Source organism: Mustela erminea, chromosome X, assembly GCF_009829155.1.
Source record: "Mustela erminea isolate mMusErm1 chromosome X, mMusErm1.Pri, whole genome shotgun sequence".
Taxonomy (NCBI): domain Eukaryota; kingdom Metazoa; phylum Chordata; class Mammalia; order Carnivora; family Mustelidae; genus Mustela; species Mustela erminea.
The window spans coordinates 7,566,059-7,588,225 of NC_045635.1; the positions used below are offsets into that span (position 1 = coordinate 7,566,059).

Below are 22,167 nucleotides of genomic sequence, written 5' to 3' on the forward strand. Positions count from 1 at the left end.
TTGTCCCCAAGAGGGATCACTAGGATGGGCCATTTCATGCCAGAGCTATCCAGGGGTGTGGCCAAGGCTGATTTGGCCTGCACTGCCGCTCAGCTTCTCCCTCTACCCAGCATGGTTTCCTTCTTCTCCCCTTTCAGGTGTTGACCCCTTTTAGACACGTGCGCACTGACCTCCTTCTCATGGTATGCTTCCGGGAGCACCCGACTTGCAACACCATGCCACCAGATCCCTGTTAGAACACCGGTGGGCTAAGATTCCCATCACGAACTCCACATACGATCTCCTGAATCCATGCAACTGGGGAGGGAGGGCAGCTTCCTTCCAGATACAGCCCCCTTCCTCTGATCATAAGCCGCTCAGGCCCATCAGATGAGCCAGGCACCAGCCCTCTGGGCTTCTCAGATGCAAGGAACAGACCTCATGTGTCTCAGCTTGATCCCAAAGATGCACCCCTCAGGAGGCCAGGGGCTAGAGGCAGGAGTCCCCTGCCCTCATTCCGACCGGTAAGGATTAGTGGGACTCTCGGTGCCACTTCCTCCAAGAAGTGCCTCCAAACACACATACACCCACAAACTCCTCTTAACTCTTACCTCCCATGTCAGTGACTCCTCTCTTCAGGTTTTCCGTGGTCAACTGAGAATTACTGTCCCAGTGGTATCTTGGAATGCAGTGGCCATTGTCTTCATTCCTTAGCCAAAACTGACCTAGAAGAGCCCCATTTTAACAACATTTTACATTATGGAAATGCTTGGATGTGGCACAAATATCTTTTGGAAGAACTCTAGCAGTGGTCTTCTCTGAGGAGGGAAACGGATGAGCAGGGGAGAGGGAAGGGACTGAGACATACTTTTCATGGTCTTTTGTGCTTTGGGGATTTTGTGCCATGTACATGCATGTCATACGTATTAGACCAAACCTTATGGAATTACCAATATTTGACCATTTAAGAAAACTGTTTTCAGGATTTTATTATTAAGTAACCTCACACTCAATGTGAGGCTCAAACTAAGAACCCTCGAGATCAAGAGTCGCACGCTCTCCTGACTGAGCCAGCCATGCGACCCAATATTTGACCGCTTTTGATCCACAATTTTCTTATTACCTTGTCTACCCTCAGCATGGTGGATTAAAGGAAACCAGAGGTGGACTACTTGATGTTTCTCCTACCACCAGATGATATTCACTGTAAGTAGCCTCAACTGTCCCTTATCTCGGCCTCTCAAACCCTGACCCTGCTATAGAATTTTCCTACTACCATCTCTTACACTCTAAGTTTGTTTCTGGAAGCAGAATAGAAACAGGATGCAAGCTAAGGAAGACCATCAGTAACAGTCCCCCTCTGTCCCCACCCTGCATCCAACACTCTTCCCAAGGCCCCAGATCAATAACTCTCTTTCAAGACTCTGCTAAGACACTATCCTCTCCTTCTAGCCTTTTCTGGATTTCTTCTTGCTGCCTGTAGCCCACTGAAGAGAGACTGACCATTCTGCAGTCCAGATGCCCCTCAGAGGCTCTGTCACAGTATTGGCTTTATGTGTACACACACCTAGCTCCTTTATGAGAAATTTTTTTTTTTTTAGGAAAAAAGTTCATGTGTTCATACCCCAAATCAGAACAGCCCCAGGATCGGACCAGTAGGTTCTGATAAAACGGGATTGATAAGCCATTGCTCAATGAATAAACGACCTCGTTGTAAAAGCTGGCATTATTCACAGCACAAATGAATTCAACAAATACTTTGTGTTGGACACTCCTTATTTGGGTTCAAGGGCAATATTCTGTGTGACTGTACAGTGGGATACAACTGTGAATCATTAGCTTCTGCGGACTTCTAGTCAATGGTCCGTATATGATAGATGTCTTGGATCCTCAGTCCTAGCCCACAGAAATGCAGTCTTTCTGAAAACATACCTTGACAAAGAAGGGTAGCCAGTAAGACCCTGGTTCCTACAGACGATAATTCTGTTATGCTTCATAGCCTCCAAATTTCTATCTTGCTTCTAAGTGATGAAGAATTTCGAGTCTCCAAGGAGGACAAATAACAGGAGAAAACTTTGTCAGGAAATGACAGGCCCTCAGGGCCAGAGTTTAGAAAACACTTACGCAGGTGAGGCTGTTTTCAAGAAGTTTCGACTATATAAATTCCTCTTTGTCAGAGTTACCATGTCTTAGTCTAGGACAGTTATTATATTTTCTTATTATAAGCATGCACTGTGTTCTGCATCTGGCGCACTTGCCAAATTGTAGATTTATTCCTGTTTCTATACATCTGTGAAAAGAATGTGTGTTCTGTTTCATCAGGGAGTTACTTGAACTCACAGGTTGCTAATTCCAAATGAATAGAAACAGTGATTAATCTGAGAGATACGAGTTCGCCACTATTCATGTAACAGATGTCCATTATGATGAGCTACACATTTGTTCCATGTTTATACTGGAATACAAAAAAGGAGGGTCCGACCATTTTGAGAAAGAAAGAAAGAAAGAGGAAAGAAAAAAAAGAAAAGGAAAGGAAAAAGAAAAGAAAGGAAAGGAAAGGAAGAAAAGAGGACGATGAGGGAAACTTGGAAAATGTTTATTCAGGTGCCAGGTTAGACGCGTGGAGACGTGCGGTATGTCTGCAGGGTGGCAGGTAAAGAGCGGAGGGGAGGGGCGGGGGAGTAACCCGGGGGTAAACGTTCCTGGCTTCGGTTCAGGGTGTGGATATTAACTCAGTTCATCTCACTTGGCTGACAGAAGCACTAATGCCAAAACCGGCAATTTCATCAGCATCAGCTACACAGAAGATGGGATTTCAGAGGGAGGCACAAGAAAAGGGAGAATGATGTATGTAATTTTATTCAAATAATTAAAAACAAAGTTGGCAGTCTATCTTCCTGTCAAGAAGAATAAATCTCAGACTATGGAGTTGGAAGGGGGAGTGCAAGAGGCTTCCTGCTGCTCCGTGTTAACTTCGGTCCAATACAAACTTTATAGTTGACTCTTCACAAAAACATCCATTTAAAATGATCCTCCTATGTTTTGTTTTGTTTTTTTTTTTTTTCCTTTGGTTGCTCGGTGAGCAGAGCTCACACAGCAAGAGGACACAAGCCAGGAGTGAGCGTGGAGGGGGCTGCCTGCCCGAGCCACTCCAGAGCCCTTCAGCTTCACAGCCACAAATAAAGGGTTCGTGTAACTGAGCTACTTCTCCAAAATAAGATGAGTGATGGAGAGGTTTCTAGAACTTTCCTTTCTCTCATTATTTACCTCCTGTGCTCATATGGCCCAAAACAAAAGCGGGGCCCGGCCTATAGTAGGATCCAAATACGTACATACATACGCATAAATACGCACATACTTTTTACAGGAGTTCAGCAAACAGAAGCTGGACTTAATGACATGTGCACAGGGATGGAAAACATTTATCAAAGGAGTCATCATCTTATGTATCTGTGGGCTCACTGGATGGTGGCAGATGCAGTATCAGAACAAAAAGCTGAAGAATTCTCTCTGGATGTCTCAACCTGGCTATTACAAGTCCTGAACTATACCTTTCTGGAGTTTCTCTTCAATTGTCACTGCTTAGAGGAGAGGGCAAGCTCCGCTGTGTTACTAACAAAGACAGATCAGCATAGCCAAGTGATGAAAAAAAAAAAAATAAAAGTCCAAACAGACTCACCGACGAAGGTTTTGCTTCTAAAGCATCTTAATCACCATTCGTCTGCATTTCCAGTAATGTATATAACAACTCGTCAGTAGCTTCTAAAATGTTAAATTTAGGATACAGTAAGGCTCCACGGTTCTACTAAACCTTTCTTTGTAGTGTGTGACGATGAGGACAGACATGAACACCTCCCGCGTTGCCGACACTCCAAGTCCCGTTAGAGAACAGAGCCGCTCCGCAGAAAAGCCCGCGTGGGGACTGCACTTGGGGTGCATGAACAGGGCCGCGGCAGATTGGTCCGCCTTGAGCCATGCAGGGAGCAAGACACCGCAAAGGTAGCCAGGATGATTAAGGAGGAATTCCACGACTTAAAAATGACATGTTGCCATGCCAAGTTAGAAGGGTTGGTAAGTGGGTACTTACATCTGCAACTGCTCTGCCAAAAAGCCTTAATGTTTTAGCCTAATCCCACTGAGCGAGCCAAGCTGACGACAGAGGAAAAGGCTTTCCCTTTTGAAGGAAGCAGGAATTAGGATAATACAGGGGTCGGCAAAGGTTTTCTGTCAAAGGCCAAGAGCCAGCGTCCTTGGCCTCGTGGGCCACACGGTCTCTCTTGCAAACGTTCAGCTCCGCCGCTGTGCTGAAAGCGGCCATCGGCGGGCTGTAAACCGATGGGCAGAGCTGTGTTCCAGCCAAACTGCATTTATGAAAGCAGTTGACGGGCTGGGTTTGACTCATAGCCCGTAGTCTGCCAACCCCTCAAATAATATGTAGATGGCTCTCCAACAGACGGAAACCTACGGAAAGCTGCAGATCGCAAGGTCAAATTGAAAACTACACTGCTTCTTAATTCGCTGTATTTTAAAATGCGCTTAGCAGTACCCCTGATTCCTGTGTGATCTTATGGTGTCTGCTTGCCAACAGCATTTTCCTTAAATGCATTGAGATGCACATCTTTTATCCAACTATTGGCATGAGCTTAGATTCGGTCAAGAAAATCAAGTCATTCTAAACATTCCAGGAATAAAGGACTTAATATGTTAAGTAGGGCTTACGTAATGCCGGAATACACTGAGACAGCTGGGTCAAGAAAGTCACTAGGAAAGGCCTGGGAAGCAGACGCTGACTATCTCTCAGCCTGGCATAGCGATGTGGGCGCCCATCCAAAGCTCTACGGAAATCTCCGATCCGTAAGATCATCTGAGAAACCTTGCATCGCCTCTCAGCGTGCTCCATCCAGCAAAAGCCACTGCTTCTCGAGCTCCCACGGCAAAGCCACCACGAGCCTCCTGTCTGCCCAACACCCAGCTGCAAGCACCCCTGAGCACACCAGCTTCTACTTCTCTTTCACTTGAAAAACAGCAGACGTGACCACATCGGCAACCCTAACGCGGGACGGTCTGGGGACAGGGACCGCAGGAGACGCAGTGCCCTGCTTCTCTTCAGGAATTCGGAAGACATCTCTGAAGGGGTGGTGGTGATGCCTCCTTGGCCACGGACAGTCCAGCACATTCCATCCCTTGGCTAGCGCAGCGTCCCAACACTGTCCTTTCACGCATTTTCAACTTCCAAATAAGTGAACGACGTGATGCTTCTGTCCTACTTGAATCAACTACCCCCCATCCTCCCCAACTCATTCCTCATGTTACATAATAGGCAGAGGGAAGAAGACCAAATTTTATTATATGTACAGACACATCCATATCACAACAGGAAGAAAATATGCCCATTGCCATCCTCATGTCTACAACTGGCCACAAGACCTGTTGTGGGTTTTTTGGTGCAGTTTTTACACCTTTCATTTTCTACTGTTTGTGTGAATCACAGCCAGCCAGCACGCTCAGGTGGGATCATCATCCAGGCCCGAGCGGGATCTGCCATCCTCTGGTCATCATCAGGTGACCCCCCGTGCAGTAGTCTAACCCGGCTCTCTCCAACTCCCAAGCGCCCTGGCAGAGCCCAAGTCCGCACCTGCTCTAATTACCCGCCCCCCCGCCTTGTGGCAGCTGCCTGGCTCGTGGGAGGCAAACAGGCTAGAGGTGGGAGACCCAAGAAGGGGTAAGGAGTTTGCTGTACTGCCAAATCCCCATATCCACACACACCCCCACATTTTAGCCTTTCAATCCGGCCTCTGATCTCCCAATGGGTACAGAATTCAACTTTGCCTTCAATTAATGTAATCTCTCATTCTCTCTCTCTCCCTCTGTCTGAAATCCAGTAGATTTAAGACTGGTTTTCACTCAAATTACACCTAAAAGGCATGTATTAACTCTCTTGGATTAAAGCTAGGTAGCTGTGTTGATTACAGACTGGGGTTCATGAACACAGTCTGCTTCGTACCAAGGAAAATCCTGCTTCAGAACTTCAAAGTCTAACACCCCCTAGCCAGCTAGTTCTCAAACGTGTGCTGGTGGTCAAGGGCAAGGATAACACGTGTGATGGTTCAGTGCAAGTCCTCCCCCTCCCCATTCCTAAGAAACCAAGAGATTAGACTCCTCCTCTAATGATGGATGTTTTAGTAGGCAAGGGATGAGATTTTTTTTTTTCAGAAAAAGGAAGAAATGGTCAAAATGTTAGTATCATCTGAGTAAGTTTTGCCAGTCAAAGCCCCTGAAATACCCAGGTTAGAATGCCAGTTTCCAAATCCTCTTTCCTGCCACATGTACATGTACATGTACACACACACACACACACACACACACACAGACTTTCATAAACCAGGTCAGATGGATTTCACCTAGTGTAAGGGAGTAGGTTTCAGTTCACTCTGTGACTCCTTTATCATACTGTTTAACATCTCTAAGCATCCTCACTGGTACAATGAGGATACATATAGTTTTCTTAAGCAAACTATTCCCAAAATTTAAGTGAGGTGAAATGGGCTGTGGCATGACCTTTCAAAATCTTACTGAGGCACCAACCTGCCTACCCACGACTTACCTCGTTACCTCGGGAATGCACTTGTGCTTGACTTTCTGTTTTTTCACTTGACTAGAGTTCAGATGCTCTGTAGTTACATGTTAATTCACAGACTTCTGTCCAATAGAAAAGACAGCCCCAAAGGTTGTGGTTTTATTGCCCTGTAGGACAGTAATCAGCTTTGAATCTACCCTAGAAATCTTATTGCAACACCTTTTTCCCCCTCAAAATGCCTATAAATACCAAGTTTCTCACAATGCTCTTGGAATCAGCTTAACCCATTTACAGTTCTGATCATTAATGAGTTGAATAAATTCTTGACAGGTGTTCTTTCTGTATTTGTACCAGATTATGTTTTTAGTTCTTTAAAAATTATACTTTTGACAGTACCTATCTTATGAAGTAGCAATCAGAATTAAATAAAATAAAGCAAATAATTAATAAGGCCCTGACACATATTAAACAGTTAATGAATGTTAGATATTATTATTAGCTATAATTAAATACAGCATGATCCAAAGGAAATAGAAAATGTAACATATCCAAAACTTCACCTAGAGACACCCATTTGCCAAATCAAAAGAAATAAAATTAAGAGACTAGTTACACTGAGCTCTAGCTTGATTTTCCTGGAGATTTTTGAATTCTCCAGACTGCAGCCCAATGAACTGAGCTTTTGAATTAGTAGCCATTTTCATGGATGATGCCAAATCTTGTAATTATTGGGATCTATAACAGTACACAGAGTAAGTATCGTGTCTCAGAAAAATATGTAATTTTTTCCACCACACATGGCCTATAACAGAAAATAAAATGGAAACTGGGTTTAGAGTAAAAAATAATGTTTTCGCCCTCCATCCTGCTTTGATATACCCAGTTGTAATCCCTCATTTTATTTCCTTCCATTTTAGTGGAAGGAAGTGTTATTCCCCGTTTTTTCCCCCAAAGTATATAATAGCTATGTCCTTCATCTCATCCTTTGTGTGATTCCAGTAACTGCCAAAAATAATGGTGTTTTCCCATGGAAAACTTGTCCCTTAAAAGAAACTAAAGAATAATAAAAGGAGAAGCATGACCAATTTCTCTAACTTCACTATGACTTTGGTTGCTGTTGATGTTCCAATAATTTTCTCAGATTATAAATCCTGAAAAAGAGAACTCAGTCAATTTTAGTTTTTGTTGTTTGGTTTGGGGGGGTGGTAAATGTTGGGACAACACTTTAGAAGTAATTCACAACCTTTCCGTACTGACATCTAAAGAAGAATGAGAAACCACCTACAGAAACAAACACAGACACTGGGGCATAATATTTCCACGCACAAGTACAAGGGAACAGGATGGAACTGGAGGTTACCCTGCACTATACACAAAACCGCAGAGAGGATGGGTCATCAAATGCTTTTTAAATACCTTCAAACACTGAAATACAATGCAGGAACCTATTGCACTCAGTTAAAAAAAAAAAAAGCAAACAAATACACAGAGGGACTTAAATCAAGGTTAAACAGTCAGCTGTTGTTCAGTTCCAGTGACCAAAGAAGAGTAAGTTGACTTTAAAAGAAAGTGAGGGCAAAGAACACATGTAAGAATGATAATATTTGCAGGCTAACTTAGGGGTCTACACCAAGTTCAGATAAAACAAGTTCAGCGTAATCAGCCACATAACATACATTTGCATGTCTGTATGTACACAAGTGTATTTTATGTGTATTCACAAGATCGCACGCACCTTTGCCAGCCTTTAATATGAGAGAATACCAGTGAGCCGGTAGAGAAATCAGAGTCGAGGCACCCCTCATTCAAGATAATTCTAGTCTGTTACCTCTCAGAATTTGGCCCCTAGACCAGCAGCATCAGCATCACCTAGAAGCCTGTTCAAAATGCAGACTCTTGGGGCGCCTGGGTGGCTCAGTGGGTTAGGCCTCTGCCTTCTGCCCGGGTCTGGTCTCAGGGTCCTGGGATCGAGCCCCACATTGGGCTCTCTGCTCGGCGGGGAGCCTGTTTCCTCCTCTCTCTCTCTGCCTACATGTGATCTCTCTCTTTCTCTCTGTCAAATAAATAAAATCTTAAAAAAAAAAATTCAAAAAAATGCAGACTCTCAAGCTTCACCCCAGATCTCCTGAATCAGAACGTAGCTTTTAACCAGACTGACTGCAGGTGATTCATATGCCCGAATTCGTCTGTGAAACACTGCCCTGGAACCGTGATAACCATCTCCAAAGCTACTAGCTGCCCGTGTCTATCAAGTAATTGAAATGTGATTAGTGAGACCGAGAAACTGCATTTTTCATTTTAATTAAAATTAAAATTTGGAAAATAATGCCTGATGCTGTGATTGGACTACTTCTAAGCTAAACACGTTTGGAACAACTGGGGTATGTATGAATCTAAATCCAGATCATATTTCTGATGAAAACTCAGCATCTGAACTGCAAAATACTGTGAAGTATAGATATCAAAGACACAGGATGAAAAAATGTACATAAAATGTGTAATTGATCATTTTTATAAAGATTAGAGGTTAAAAAGATAAAATCTCAGATATACTACATTAAATTTAATAAATTCTTAAAATTCACATGCTGTTTTTACTTTCTAAAATGTGACTACTAGAAAAGGACAGCTCACCTATTATTTCTACTGGACAGGGCTGCTTTCAATCCACATTAGAAAACTACTGGTGCCTGGCTCCCAGTTCCAGGGAGTCTGATGAAACTGGTCTGGGGTGAGCCTGGGCAGTAGTGTTTTTAAACTCTCCAAGCTGATTCTATTCATCTGCCAGTTAGAGAAGCACTGCCCCAGGTTAACACAGAGCCATCGATCCCCACTGATAAATAACGGCCTCAGAAAGACCAGAAGGACCTTCTGGGCACTCCCATCATCCCTTGACAAAATTGTAGAGCTGGAAAAGTAGTGCTCATTTCTTACCTAAAGAGTGAAAAAGCATCCCCACTGATGTCATCTGGGCCGAACGCTGGGTGACAATTTTCTACCTCGACTTCAGGCAGAATCAAACCCAGGTGAAACTCAGTACTTTCTCAGCGTTTCCAGAAATCCACCACCGGTTCTTCCGGGAATTCATTCCCATATCTGACGTAGGGGATCTCCTACTTGTGTGTGTTTAGAACAATCTCCTGGGTGGTTTGCTTACAAGGAGGTTGCGGGGCCCCAGCGTTCATGACAGCTCTGTGGTACGCTGACCAAGCATCCTGGCTTGCCTGGGACCGTCCCGGGCTTGAATTTAGCCAGAAAATTCCACATCCGGGGAACTGCCCAGTTTCGAGCAAACTGGGCCGGCTGGTCATCCCACCCCAGGGAAGCGGGCGTTTAACAAGCAGTCCGGGTGATCCTCATGCCTTCCAGGTGAGCACACTTTTAGAGCCACTTGGAGAAACACAGACACCTGAATACTTCTTCGTGAAGTTCTTTCTGGATTAATCAACTGTCCTGAGAAGACAGCCACTGAAGTTACACAAATAATCAATTCAGCGGATAACCGATTGGGGAAATTGCTCTAATTTAATTTAGCATAGTAAATCATCTAAAACTATTTGGAAGGAACAATTGCCAAAGAAATCACCCTGACAGCCTCGAAGGGACCTCTTCCATTGTCAGGAATTCAGCAGAGAGGGACTGGGGAGGAAAAGTAAACGTATGGCGTGAAGGTGTATCAGTCTTGAGTTTGAATCATTGTTCCTGTCATTTGCTAGCTGTGCAACTTTAGGGAAACTCCTTAACTTCTCTGTGCCTCAGTGCTTTCATCTGTAAGGATGAAATGAGTAACTTACACTGACACTGAAGGTTAGTCATGAGAATAAGAAACAATGCATTGAATCACACAAATCCCAGCGGAGGAACTTTACAACATACCTGACCAGTAGTCCTCAAAACTGTGAAGGTCATCAAAAATAGGGAAAGTCCGAGTAGCTGTCACAGCCGAGAGGACACATGACCATCAACTGTACTGTGGCATCCTGTAAGAGATCCTGGAACGGAGAAAGGACATGAGGGTAAAAATGGATGAAATTCAAGTAAAGAATGGATGTTAGTTAATATTAACGTATCAAAGTTGGCTTAGAGCTTACAACAAATGTACCATACTCAGGTAAGATGTTCATAATAGGACGAACTGAGTGTGGGGTGTGCGGGAACTCTGCACGTCTGGAAAACTTCCCTCTAAAAATAAAACTATTCTAAAACTAAAAGTTTATTACCAGAAAGTGCCTAGCGGAGGAGTGCCCAGGCCAGAAGTACCTTTTAATAGTAGCCGTTACTATTACTAGACCTGTATATGTAAATCATGTGAGGAATGATCCCAACAAGACGACTTGATTCAACATTTCTGGGAGGAACTAGGAGCTGTTCTTGGAGATTGGGGTTGAGGGAACAGAAGAGAAGGACAAAGGGCAGCTGAAGAGGCCACAGACACTGTGGGTTTTGTCTCCAGCAGACCCACCCCTGTAACGTCCGACATGGGACCCAGCTGGTTTTCTTCAAAGTCTGTCATTATTTCCTTCATTCAACTGTCCTCTGTTCCGAGCCCGACCTCCTCTCCCCTTCTGCCTGTGGCACACACACTCCATGTCCGTGTAACCTCGGGTGGGGGCTGGGCGCGGGGGCCCCGACATTTGGGCCCAGGTCGGCTGTCCCCTGGGGTAGTTTCTCTCTGCAATGACGGGGGACGGAGCTTAAGCAGAAACACCGTAGTGACCGCCCGTCCTATATGGTACCTCACGTCTTCTATTAAATTAAGCCTCTCCCAGATTTGGTTGATACGCAGGACAGGTGTTTTTTAGCTCCTTTGGAGAGACGTGGACATTTCTGGAAAGGGAGGAAAGGAGGAAGACGGGAGGAGGGAGAAGGTAAGAGAAGGGAGACCCGTCAGGTGCCACGGCCCTCGTACAGGTAACTAATGGGCAGACGCAGTCGGGGTGGCTTAAGTGACAGACATTTATTTTCCCACAGTGCCAAAGTCAGGGAGCCTGAGCTGCGGGTGTCACCCGGGGGTGCTGCCCTGCTGTGTCCTCGTCTCGTGGAGAGAGGGCGCTGCGCCATCTCTCCCTGCCAGGCTGACACCCCACTCTCAGGGCCTCATGGAACTTGAATTACCTCCTTAAAGGCCCGTCTCCGAAGACAGTCCCATCTCAGATGAAGGCTTCAACTCATGAACTTGGGGGGCACGAGTGAGTCCACAGAAAGACGTCCTCTGACAAGGGGCAAGAGGGTTAAGAGGACGAGCAGGGACGAAGAGGCGGGCGGACGGGAGGACCGCACACTAGGGCCCGCAGGCCTACTCAGGAAGGCCACTTGGATTTTGTCAATCAACTTCTACTGCTGCATGGCTACAGCCACCACGGACACACGGCCCAGGCTTCTGCGAGGAGGCAGAGCCGAGCGGCCGCCAGTCTGGCTCACCGAGCCCCCGACCACTCCTCTTCAGCCCTTCTGGGCCAACAGACGACAGCTCGTTTCCTCCGCAGGAAGACTCCCTAGGCCGCATTCTTGCTTGCCACGTCACCCATGAGGCGGTGGAGGCTCTACGACGAGAGCCGGCAAGCCTGAAGAAGATCTCGAACATTCATTCGGGGAAGGGAGCCCTTTCCAGGCCACCCCACCACAGGACCTAGGGCCTTTCTCCTAGACCCTTGCATTGCCTGCGGCCTGGGTCAATGGTCCCGCCAGCACCACGGCTTCCCCCTCAGCCTCCCTGCCTGCTGTCACTCAGGCCCGAATGTCCCGCTGTCCCCATCCACACCTGGCGAGTTTTTGCTTATAGCTATTTCAGGTCCTCGGTTTCTTGAAATTTTATTTTCTTTCACTTTGTTTTGTGCCAGGGCATGTGTTTTGTATGATTAGCATTTACATAGAAAGCAGATCCTGCGCATCAAGGGAGCCTTGCAAATAATTATGTAGACCTTAAGGGGTTTCCACGGATAATTTTGCGACTGTTAGTCCTAAATGCAATCGCTGGTCCTCTTCATTACTAGCCAGTATGTTCCCTTTTCAGCATCTGACATTGAACTCAGGCTGCTTTCCTCATTGTATCTATTACAACTGCGGTTCCTGTTTATGGACACGTTTGTGGATGGGAAACAGTTCTCAGATCCTCTTTGAATTCGTGGAGGCGTTCCTCGCATGTGAACCCACAGCCTTTTCACTAGGCCTACGGTGGAATTTAAGGAAGCAAAACGGCAACTGGGATGACTTTTACTGTTGGCTCAAGGACTCTTCCCAGGACTCGGCTTCTTGATCTTCTTGGGGTCCAGCCCTGGCACCAGAAGAACGCTCTGCGGAGTGCTGTGCACAGACGAACGCTCTGCGGAGTGCTGTGCTTTTGTGTATCCACATCGTTTCCTCCAAGCAGCGGCCTCGTGCCTACTTCATGGGGTCCTAGATGGGCTGCCAGGTACAACACTCCAGGGCCCTGCAAATCGTATCGCCCCGTTCTACCCTGAGATACAGCAGCTGACACAAGAGAAACTATGTGATCCGATGGGAGCCAAGTCCCCAGCATGTGAAAGAAGTCGGGAGAGAGGCCATCCAACAAAGGGATGCTGTGCTGGCGGAGGGAGGCAGGGAGGCAGAGCCCCCCCCCCACACCAAGCCCTTCCTGAGCTCTTACCACCCCCCCAGGCCTTCCCGGGCATGTGAACCAACACATTCGTCTGTCTCCTTAACTAGTCCAAGTCGGACTTCTCACTCGAAACCCAAAAGATCCTCACCAATATAACAAACTTCTAGATTTTCCGAGTGTTCTCAGAAATATGCATCAGCAACTCCCAGAGGGCACAGGGCACTGGGCGCTGGGATCCACGGGGGGCCCCTCCTAGTGGCGGTCCTAGAACCCCTAGGCCATCCCTCTGCCAGGCCAGAGGGACTTAGAAACAGACAGCCTATGGGACACGGGACACAATCTCATTTCTTCGATATGTATTCCTGAGTTCTGCATCTCCCTATCCTTTGGCCCATCTTGGAGTAGAAGCAAGACAAAAGCCTTAGGCTGGGCCACTGATGGAATCCATCTGGGGAAAAGAAGAAGACCACGTAGGATTTACGGCTGGGCCCACACACTGATGATGCTTCACAGAGTGAGCAAGGCACAGTCTGGTGCCAGGGCTGGACCCCAAACCTACCAGTGGGCCCAGCACGGCCGACACCTCTCTGAACCTGTCCAAACTCTGCCTGGCTGGATTCTACAGCTGTCACCTCAAGCGTTAGCTATGACTCAGAGTTTCCTGCGAGAAACTCCACGACGTCTGCCCGCTCTGCAGAGGAGAGGACCTGACAGAGGCCTGAGGCCTGCCCGCGCCAGCCAGCACGCTGAGCCAAGCGACGTGAACGGCACGCTCAAGTGTGTTTGCAGGTACGGATAAATAAGCACGCTTCTGTGCTGTCTCAGGTCTTCGCAGTTTAACTTGGCTCCCTCTGTTTCACGCTGATGGGAGCCGAAGTCAATTCTTACGACCCACAAGGAAGGAAAGATCTTTGTGTTAAAGGCGGTCTGCCAAGGTGCTAATTCCATCTTTGGTAGGTTTTTCCCAGGACTGTGCTCCTCGTCCAGGAATTTCTCTGAGCTTGGTGGTTCGAACGTCCAAATTCCAGCTTTGAATAAATAAACCAGCTAAAGTGCTCGGTTGCCTCAGGGAATAAGAGGGCGGTTTCTGAACCTCCATCGCCACCCAGTGGCAAAGTGTTTTTTTGGTCAGGGATAGTCTCACTTCAAAAGGCTTGGGATTCATCCTTATGAAGCTGTTTTTAAAAAAAAAAATTTTTTTTTTTTTAATTCTCACACTGAAGATTATGAAAAGTTTGTGTGGACACGTATTAGTAACGTCATACTAATAGTTGCTGGGTCACGGGGGTCACAGATTCATGGGACGGACAAGAAATATACAATTGGACGGATCTCACCAATTGGGGTGCCCCTTCAAAAAAATTCCTACCTACCATAGCTGCAAAGTCCAGTATTAAAGCAATTACCTCAAATTAGGTTTTTGTTTGTTTGTTTGTTTGTTTTTTATTTAGAGGATCCAGACCCGGGTTTCCATTGTTTCTGGTCCAATTAAACCGTTAGTAATTACTATGACTTTTGGGGACTTGTGCTATCTATCCCTTTGTAAACTTTTCCACCATAAAATGTTCTGTAACATTGTCCAAGGAGGTGAGAAAATATTCAAACCAATAAAAGTGAAGGTTTATAAACCATATATGTATAACTTTGCAAAAGCCGACATCAAACGCACACAACGCACACAGAAATATCACTGTCAGGTTGGCAAAGCTTTGAGTGGATTATACATGAAGTGGCAGAACGAAATGAATAAAAGCTTTAGTGACTTCACACTGCAAGCAGATGAGACCCGAAAACAGGTGACACCGGCACCCCGAGTCCTCAAACATCGTTTAAGGGCACCAAGCAGTCTCAACGGTCAGTAGGGACTGACATACGAGATTTAATCCACCGCCCACCCCTCCGCCCACCTACTACGCCATCCGCTCCTCATCCACCAATCAGCCCGTGCTCCCATCTACCCACTTAGGCTGAGAAAGGCACCCTACAGAAAATGAAGGAGAAGGAGTGGGTCTTGGGTGCAGGGATGACTTCGCAGGCTACTTAGTAGTGTGCTGTGGGCTCCGTTTCTCTTACCTGATGACCTGCCTCCGCCCACCCCTACGTTAGGCAGGTGCCAGACACTGTGTGAGGTGCCAAAGAGAAAGGATAGGTAAGATACAGTACTTGCTTTCATGGTTCCAGAAGCAAAAGAGAGTGATCAGACTTTTCAATCTGGTCTCTACTCCGAGGCTCCTTTCTCAGAGAAGGTGGAAATAACCAGTACCAAATCCCTAAGCCCAGAAAAGACTCTCGGTGGGTGGCATCCAGATGGCCTAGAGACCTAGTGGGCCTTGGCTGCATAGAATAGAGAAGAGAACTCATCTAGCGACAGCCACCGAATGTTTTCTCTGAAAAACAAGTGGTGGGCTCCTTGGGATTCCAAAAATATGTACTATTTTGTGGGAGAAAACATACATTACACGTGAAACATACAAGGAACATTTGTATAGCATAATAAGCTCACAAATTTGCATTATAGACAGTCAGTGCTTTTTGTGGTTGGTATAAAGCATTTCACCTCATTTTCTAGAAAGGGAAGAACTAGGACAAGAAAGCAAGTCCAGACTGAACACACCTTCAGCTCAGAACAGGGAAGGCTCTTGCCTCTCTGCCCACAATGGAGTCCGTATTTCGAGAGTTTTCAGATCACGGTGAATTCTTTTGCTTTGCCACCTGCTAGGCTTCGCCCCCACGCCCCTTCTGGCTTGGAGGCCAGGCTCATCGTCCTGTAAATAATACTAACCCGCTGCTAACCTCCTACACACCAAGCATTCCTGCTACTCGGAAGTCCTGAGCGGAAGTGCATGTCCCTCAGCTTCCTTTACTCGGATCTTATTTCCTTTCCAGACAGAACATTCTTCTCCTCTGGACAGGGATAATCCCCACTTTGAAGGGTAAAGTTAATCAAATCTCATTTTAAATCCAGTGGTCTGGGAGCCTCATTATTAGTGCCAAAGCACATCTTCTTGTGCATGCCTAGCATAATAGCTTGCACATAGTAGGTCCTCAATAATTTGTTAAAAGCAAGGGAGGGACGCCCGAGTGGCTCGGTCGGTTAAGCCTCTGCCTTTAGCTCAGGTCATGATCCCAGGGTCCTGGGATCGAGCCCCACATCGGGCTCCTTGCTCAGCGGGGAGCCTGCTTCTCCCTCTGCCTGCCTCTCCCCCTGCTTGTGCTCTCTCTTTCTGACAAAGAAATAAATAAAAATTAAAAAGAATAAAAGCAAGGGAAAGAGGATGATGAGGAGAGAAGGATGGAAGGAAGAAGGAAGGACGGAAGAAAAGGAGAGAGTGAGGGAAAAGAGGGAATAATATAGAAAGGAAAGGTAGAGAAAGAAATTATGTTATAAAGACCCGACGTTCCCGCTAATAAACACCACCCAGTCATGACATATCCCCTTGTCCTCCTTAGCACATGATCTAAGCATGCTGTTGAGGTTTCTTTTCAGGGACATAACTTTCACAACAAATTAATCTATTAGAATTAATGGTTCAAAGTGATGGTTCTCAGAGTTTTCTCATACTTTGGGGACAAGACTGACCTGGTCACCATTATAATAAAATAATAGCCACATGCAAACACACACACAGTAACACACACAGTAACCACACACAGTAATCTTCCTTAAAGATTTAAAGGAAATCTTTAAATGAATAGGTAGAAGACCATTCTTAATTTTCACCCTTTCTCCAGCATACATGGAGGTGGAATTCTCATGTGAGAACGAAGCAGAAGAACACACAACAATGATAACAAAAAAGTCAAGCGGAGTTCCCAGAAATGGAATTTCTTGTAAATATCAAATGCAACCAATTGTTTCTATTTCACCTGACACAGTAAATATGCATCGCATGACGTCCCCATTTTAGCAGCCATTCCTCAGTGTGAGGAATTCCAGCCCCACGCAGGCTCACCTGGGGGTAAAGGGGTTCAGACGGGAGGCTCTTAAAGGTGGGCCTCAAACCCCATCAGCGCACGCGCTCCTCTCTCACCTCGCGCGGCTCAGTGCTCAGCCGACAATACTGCAAAAAGCAGCGAATTAAAGAATAAGACCACTTGGAGCAACCATAAAGCAATTTTTAAAAATAAACCAAGTATATTATTATTATTAAAACTGTTACATAAATAGGGCGCCTGGGTGGCTCAGTGGGTTAAGCCGCTGCCTTCGGCTCAGGTCATGATCTCAGGGTCCTGGGATCGAGTCCCGCATCGGGCTCTCTGCTCAGCAGGGAGCCTGCTTCCTTCTCTCTCTCTCTGCCTGCCTCTCAGTGTACTTGTAATTTCTCTCTGTCAAATAAATAAATAAAAATCTTTAAAAAAAAAAACTGTTACGTAAATAAAGGTGGGGTGAATTACGTTATTACTGTAAATAGTGGCACAGTCATACTCATCTCTGCTAGTCGCTGAATATATTACAAAGATGAATTCGTTTGGGGTAACTGAAGACTTCAGAGAAATGCTCTTGCTTCCATGTGAGAAAAGAGAAAGCAGCATTTTTCTCCCACTACACGGTAGTTTAAAGTAGAGCTTCTTGAGCTAACTACAGTGAAGGACTAGGGTTTTTTAAAATTTCTAATTACAGACCAGTATTTTTGTAAAACAAGAAAAACAAAAAAATTGCGGATGGGGGCGCCTGGGTGGCTCAGTGGGTTGGGCCTCTGCCTTCGGCTCAGGTCATGGTCTCGGGGTCCTGGGATTAAGACCCACGTCGGGCTCTCTGCTCAATGGGGAGCCTGCTTCCCCCCCTCTCTCTGCCTGCCTCTCTGCCTACTTGTGATCTCTCTCTCTCTCTCTCTCTGTCAAATAAATAAATAAATAATTTTTAAAAAATTGTAGATGGAATAAAAAGCAAATATACAAAACACCAGCCTAAGTTCGGATTCGCCAGATATAAAATCACTTACACTGCTGCAAAACTCTCCAAATACTTGCTCCGGATCTCTGTATGTTTTTGTACGAAAAACACACAGGCTACTCTAAAACTCCAGAGTATGGCATCGGAGCAGCAGCAGTCGCGTCACCGGGGCACTCGTGAGGACACAGATGCTCATCCTCCAGCTACACTCGCTAAATCAGACTTCACATTTTAACACGCCCCTGGAGGGACATGTGTGCACGTTCAAGGATGAGAAGCATCGGCCCGAACTATAAAATCAAAAGCAACTGTACAGGCATGCAGACACACGCATATAACTTTAAGACCACAGAATGTTTTATGATCAACTCACCATATTTTATATAATAGGTATTTAATAAATTCACCCTTAAGCAAACTTTAAGCCACTGTCAGCTGGCCTGGTCTCCCTATCCCCTGGAGCTCACGATCTGCTTTACTCGAATCTCCAGATCCATGAAGATCAAGTTTCCCTGAGTTACATGATACTTTCCAAGGACTCACGTTCCCACGGTCACCTCTGCCTGTGGACTCCTCCTTCGGCCAGTGCTGGCTCAGTTCGTGTTAACTCAGACAGCAAACAACCCCTTTATCATCTTCTGTGGAAATCCATTCACCAAAGCGTTTGTTGATTTTGTTACAACTCATAAAAAAACAGAGATATACGGAGACTTTCTGAACATGATTTTTAAAAAAGTACATCTAGGGGGGCCTGGGTGGCTCAATGGGTTAAGCCTCTGCCTTCAGCTCAAGTCATGGTCTCAGGGTCCTGGGATCGAGCCCTGCATCGGGCTCTCTGCTCAGCGGGGAGACTGCATAGCCCCTCTCTCTCTGCCTGCCTCTCTGTCTACTTGTGATCTCTCTCTCTCTCTGTCAAATAAATAAATGAAATCTTTAAAAAAACAAGAAAACTACATCTAAGCCAATCTAAAAGTTAATACAATGTCCCATGGATAAATAACACTAGCAATGTTCCCAAAAATTTTGAAATGCCCACCACCACTTCTATTATTTAATATTTTGCTGGAAGTCCCTAGCCCATGCAATTAGCAGCACAAAGACATTTTAGGCATTCTCATTTAAGACATTCAAGACATTTAGGAATGAGAAACAAGAAACTAAAGTTCTTATTAGTTGAGATGATATGGAAGAATCCCTGGAAAACCCTATATAAACAGAAAATAAGACCAAAGACAATAAAAAATTTCAAAACATTGTAGAACATATGGTGAATGTAGCCAATAGCTTTCATAAATATGCCAACAGTAAGTTTGAAGACATAGGAAAAGAAAGGATTTCCCTTCCACTGCAACAACAAAGTTTAAATACCAATAAATAACTCATCAAAAAATATCTAAGATTTGAAGAAACACTTAAAAACGATATTGAGGAACATAAAAGAAGAACTAAACATTTGGGAGGGTCCTGCATATTCTTGTATAGGTTGACTAATTTCTCTAAAGATTTTTAGTCTTCTTGGGGCGCCTGGGTGGCTCAGTGGTTTAAGCCTCTGCCTTCTGCTCGGGTCGTGATCTCGGGGTCCTGGGATCGAGCCCCACGTTGGGCTCTCTGCTCGGCGGGGAGCCTGCTTCCCCCTCTCTCTCTGCCCGCCTCTCTGCCTGCTTGTGATCTCTCTCTATCACATAAATAAATAAAAATTTTTAAAAAAGAGTTTTAGTCTTCTTAAATTAACATACAATTTTTTAAATTTTATTTTTTCAGTGTTCCAAAACTCATTGTTGATGCACCACACCCAGTGCTGCACGCAATCCATGTCCTCCTTAATACCCACCACCAGGCTCACCCATCCCCCATCCCTCTCCCCTCCAAAACCCTCAGTTTGTTCCTCAGAGCCCACAGTCTCTCATGGTTTGTCTTGCCCTTTGATTTCCCCCAATTCTCTTCTCCTCTCCTTCTCCCAGTGTCCTCCGCTACTTGTCCTTCACAAATAAGTGAAACCATATGATAATTGACTCTCTCTGCTTGACTTACTTCCCTCAACATAATCTCCCCCAGTCCTCAACATAATCTCCCCCAGTCCCGTCATGTTGCTACAAAAGTTGGGGATTCATCCTTTCTGATGGAGGCATAATACTCCATAGTGTATGTGAACCACATCTTCCTTATCCATTCGTCTGTTGAAGGGCATCTTGGCTCCTTCCACAGTTTGGCGACTGTGGCCATTGCTGCTATGAACTTTGGGGTCCATATGCCCCTTCTTTTTAAACTAGCATATAAATTTAACATAACCTCAATGAAATTTCCATCCAGGTTAAAAAAAAAAAACTTGACCAGCCAACTACAGATTTCATTCAGAAATATAAATAAGCAAAAGTACCAGGAAGAATTCTGAAAAAGAAGTATAATGAGAGGTTAGTGATTGGCCAGATGGTCCCAATACTTCAGTGAATCTGGCATTGGTGTGTTCTTGAATACAACAATGGCTCAGAGTAAAAAATCCAAAAATAGGCCCAAGAATACATGGGGACTTAATGTCTTAATAACGAGGAGATATCTCAAATCTAAGTATGGGTGAAGGAGTGTCTGGGCAGATAGAACATTGGATAAATCATCTTGGGACAATGAAGTAAAAATCTGAAAAATACAGAGCGGGGCTGGAGCTATAACTTATTCCTTACACCAGGATAAATTTCAAATATATTAATGTTTTAAAAATAAAAAGTAAAAACTTTGAAAATCTTGAAAAAATAAGAAAGAATTTATTTAAAACTTAAAAAGAAAGTACTTCTGACTATGCTACTAATACCCAGAAACCATAAAAAAAACTGTGCAAATTAAGGTGCATAAAATTTACTTAAAGCAAAACTCACCATAAGAAAAAAAAAAAACAAGAAAAATGATAAACAGAAAATATGTCTAACTTACTGTTACGGACTTACTGCGTCCTACTCAAAATTCACATGTTGAAGCCTTAACCCCAAATATTACTTTAGGGCTAGTAATCTTCAGGGAGGTAATTAAAGTTAAAAGAAAATGGGCACCTGGGTGGCTCAGTGGGTTAAAGCCTCTGCCTTCGGCTCAGGTCATGATCTCAGGGTCCTGGGATCAAGCCCTGCATTGGGATCTCTGCTCAGCAGGGAGCCTGCTTCCCCCCCTCTCTCTGTCTGCCTCTCCGCCTACTTGTGATGTATCTCTCTCTGTGACAAATAAATAAATAAAATCTTAAAAAAATAAATTTAAAAGAAATCATAAGAAATTAGACAAAGACCATATGAATTCACTTACATGTGGAACATGAAAAACAAAACAAACAAAACGCATAGATACAGAGAACAGACTGGTGCTTATCGGGGGAAAATGCGAATGGGGGTGGGCAAAAAAGGGTGAAGGAAGCCACCTGTATGATTATGGATGGTAACTACTTATCAGGGTGATCACTCTGTAGTATATGCAAATATCAAACTCAGCAGAAGTTGCCAGGCTGTCTGTAGGACAGGCTGTCAGGGAAATATTTCCTGAACACCTACCATATGTTGGATGTGGAGCCAGTCTCAGAGTCCATATAATGGGGGGGGGCATGGTCCCCACCGACAGTCTCACCAATACGCTAGGGGGTAAGACAGACAGATGTTCAGACAATTTCATTGATTGTGGCTAATTTATAAAGTTACTGTGGGAATATAAGGAAAATATATTTAGCCATGGCCCTTACTCTGGAGGAGATGACCTCTGAATTGACCCCCCCCCAACTTTATTTTTAAATGTACAACTCAGTGGCATTTAGCACATTTACAGTATTGGGCAACCGTCACCCAGAATTGACTTTAACGGCTAAGGAGGGCTTACTCCAGTTTAGCAGACACTGTCACATGCTGCAGGAGAGCGCTTCTCTCCCCACCTCCATTTTTTCTTACACAAATGGCATCATACCTCATAGAGTGTTTTTACCCGTGTTTTTCTTTACCTAAAATATCTTGGAGGATTTCCATATAGTCACATAAAACACAGTATACAGTTGTATACTATTCCACTGCCTGGATTAATATAATTTATGTAACTGGTCTTTCATTAATTATATAAATTTGGATGGTTTCTAATATATTCCTATTACAAACAACACTACAATGAATAAAAATG

General features: G+C 44.9%; 1 long non-coding RNA gene across 3 annotated transcripts in view; it reads right to left on the minus strand.

Moving 5' to 3' along the window:
- Positions 1 to 588: 588 nt before the first annotated feature.
- LOC116582969 overlaps positions 589 to 22,167 on the minus strand; it is a 37,054-nt gene continuing 15,475 nt past the window's right edge. For 2 of the 3 annotated variants that reach the window (XR_004282568.1, XR_004282567.1), the window contains exons 2-4: positions 21,558 to 21,637; positions 10,433 to 10,548; positions 589 to 704 (exon numbers count right to left, since the gene is read on the minus strand). This is a non-coding gene — a long non-coding RNA (uncharacterized LOC116582969). The remainder of the gene's footprint in view (positions 705 to 10,432; positions 10,549 to 21,557; positions 21,638 to 22,167) is intronic. The other variant, XR_004282569.1, reaches the window with a different exon arrangement.